A 3,521-nucleotide genomic window follows, 5' to 3' on the forward strand; every position below is an offset into this window, starting at 1 on the left:
TCTCATCTGTCAACATTCCACAGTATAATTTAAAATCTTCCCAACAACATTTGCAATTTGAAGCGCAGAAGCCTAGTTCTGCTGTGGTTTATATGGAACCCAGCCTTTCCAAACAGCTTCTGGACTGAGGTTCAAAAAATGAGCCAATTCACTTTGTCAGTACCAAGTCAAGATCCTACTGTAAGAGGGCCTTCTCAGCTCATACAATTTCAACAGAGCAGATAGGAGGCAAAGAACAAAGAGCCTCCAGGTGTAAGATGTAAGAGAAATGAAATGTTAGCAAAGAATGCAAACAGAGATAACTGGTACTTGGAGAGCTGCTAGTTCTTTCAAACCACTGACACATGCAAAGACAACCTTCCTTAAAACTGTGAAGATGAGGAGGAGGAATCACTTTGTACCCATCCACACTCGCGATCTGCTCCAAATGTGACAGTTCAATCAGTCAGAACACGGTCAGGCGAGACAGGACTATTTATTGTTGCAAAGCACCGCTAATTAACTGAGCAAAGAGATTGAATTCAGCCCTGTTTCTGATTAAAAACAACGATAAAAAAAAAGCAAAGAAAACCGCCACAACTGTCAGAGCTTGAGGAAAGAAAGACCTCATATTCGTTGTGGGTGTACTGCCCAATTTTCCTCAGTATTCTAGTGACTCTCCATCTGTTCCTTCTACTAGGGACCTTGGTCATGAAAACTGGTCAGAGAAAGACAGTCAACCTTGTTCTGATTAGTTTAATTAGATGATTCACTTAGGAAGGACTGGCTGTTAGTTGTGTGTATGCAACAGTGGATGGCAAATATCTTAATCAAAAGGTGGTCTATGGACACCTTAGCTCTTTTGCTGCATCAAATGCCCTTCTCAAGTGAAAACATGATGACAGGGAAAGAAGAGAGGATGGACATATCAGAGTTGTTCTACCAATTCCAGTTATGCTTTTGGTAGCTTTAGTTCACAGTCCAGAACAAGGTGGGAAGACAGATCACATCAAGGCCTGAAGGCACCCAGACACCTAACAACAGTGTCAAATGGCTTAAAGCAACGGTAACTTAACCAGTGCACCGGAGACAGTCTTTTGGGATATTTGTGCTTATTTTTGAGATGAACCCCAAAATAACAGGCAGCCACTTCTTTCTACATAGCTACTAGCTATTTATACCTTGCTCAATGTCTCAGGAAAGGAACCAGGCCAAGAGGCAAGAAGTAGAGGATTTTCATCGTGCATTCAGTTGTGTGCCTGTGCGTAGCTGTATCCCTGGGAATGAAGGTAAGCTGCTGGCACGTGCATTTGTTTTGCACAGCACTGTTCTGTATCATGGGGTTTCATCCTTGTTTACTGGAAGGGCCTCCCCACAGATCAATTTCAGATGTAAAGGGCATGCTGGCTAGCCTTATCGACACGCTAACTTCCTCAAACTCACTGATTAAACTTTTCCTCCACATTAGTTAAACTGCATTTGAACATAAGTCACAAGACACCAGAGCAGTACACGAGAGTTTAAATGGATGTGGACTAACACATGAGCCAGATTCGAGTTCAGTATAAAAGGTACAAGATAGCGTCCGAGTAGAGACTTGGAAAGAACCTAATGATATCACAGCAGCAGGGAGTAAAATGCTATGGAGAGACTGAAAAAGAAGATACAATAGGCTAGTGAGGAGGTAGTAGTCAAGGTCAGAAATTTCTAGGGCTGCATGGACCACAAAAACGGTGTAAAGAAGAGCCATCAGGGTTTGGGGCAATGTAAATACGTTGCGAGAAAAAGACAAAGTGTAATAAGTAGGAAAACCAACAGTTATAATTAAAAAAATCAGAACAGGCAATAATATTTCTAAGCCCCTCCAAACTATCAAATTGGTTTTATTTGGAATTTGCTTATCTGAAGAGCCATCGCTAGTCCTATATCCTGGTGGCAGTTAAGATCATTTAGGATGTTTTTACTGTCAATTCCTGGCTCGGAGAACTCCCCGCCTCTGGCGCTCAATTGTTGTGGCACTCAGCCAGAGCATGAGTTTGGTCAACTAGGAGGGATAACATAAGAGTTGCTCAGCTGAGCTCTCTGAGTTTCTTTTGCCCTGTGTGTGAAGGTGCATTTAGATCTTGAGACATTATTAAAAAAAAAAACCCAAAACAACACACTCATATTCTAGTGTTAAATGATACGAATCGCCCATTAAAATTAATTTATGTCAAGCATTTATGCTGAATATGCTGTTAGGCATTCCAGTGAACTAATTAAAATGAAATAAGGCTAATGGCAAATTTTCTTTTTTTAAACACGCAACCTAGGTCCAAATCAGAGCCAGAATTAGTCTGTGTATTTGAAACACAAACGCCAGTGCTGTGTGGCTGGAGACCTGGGTAAGGCCAGAACAGGGCAAGGGGAGGGCACACAGGTGCATTAGGAGAGCCTTCAACAGAAAGTATTTTCACAAACAATCTTTTCAGAGAGGGAGAGATTTCATATTTCCCTACTGAAAAAAAATAAAAATTCCTGAAATAAAGCCGTTGGAGAAACTAATACCTTGAGTCACAAACAACACTCAGGACAACTAAAACTAATCTTTGAGATTTCTGAGATAAAAAGAGGGTTATAAAAGTTTGCTTTCAGAAGTAGTGCACTATTTTAAAATCACAGAGACAGCAGAACGGTTACCTAGTCTAAGTTTGGGGAGTTGGGGGGGAGAGGAGAAGCAACAACGGACCCAACGGACCCCAGGCAGCTCTTAGGATTTCTTTTTCTCTGAATCCTGCACTACATACAGAAAGGGTGGGTGGGAACCACAGCTCCCTGCCACACACAGGTGAGCTCTACTGGGACCGAAACAAAAGCTGGATGTGAGGCAGCAACTAAAAACAAACAAACTCCTGTTCCAGACACCTCGCAGAGACAGACTTGAAGGGATATCAAAGTAGTTAAGGCATCATTTGACCACATATAATACAGACACTCAGGACAAAGTAATAACTTTAACCCTATAAACCTCTATAAGAAGTTTTTGGTTTTTTTTTTTTAGACCCACGCACAGCTGAAGTTGTCTCGGGGCTCCTCTCACTCCCGCAGGAACGGGCACCCTGGCAAAGGCGGCTTAAGTAGCGCTTAATTTTAAGCTGGGTAATTTTCAGTCTAAGGCGAGGCTGTCGTGGCAAACGAAGCCCATCGCTCTAACAGTTCCTTTTTAACCCCAAACCGAGCTCTTTGCTACACACTTGTCCGCGTGCCCTCGCCCTGCTGAGGCTGCACCGGCTCCGGTAACGGAAAAAAAAAAACAACAACCCACAACAAAAAAGAAAAAACTAAAAAAACCCACCCCACCGTCAAAAAAGCCACGACCAAAAGTTTGCAGTTACACCCCGAAAGGCGGTTTCTCCCTCCCCTGCCCTAGCCAGAAGTTTGAACCGGGAGGGATTTCCGCCGGCGCTGGCGCCCCCCGGGCCCGGCGGGAGGGGGGGGTGAGGGGTCCCCGTGGGCGACCCACGCGTGGCGGCGCGGCCCCGGCTCACCCCCGGCTCCGCGCG

Source organism: Calidris pugnax, unplaced genomic scaffold, assembly GCF_001431845.1.
Source record: "Calidris pugnax isolate Ruff unplaced genomic scaffold, ASM143184v1 scaffold407, whole genome shotgun sequence".
NCBI classification, from domain to species: Eukaryota; Metazoa; Chordata; class Aves; order Charadriiformes; family Scolopacidae; genus Calidris; species Calidris pugnax.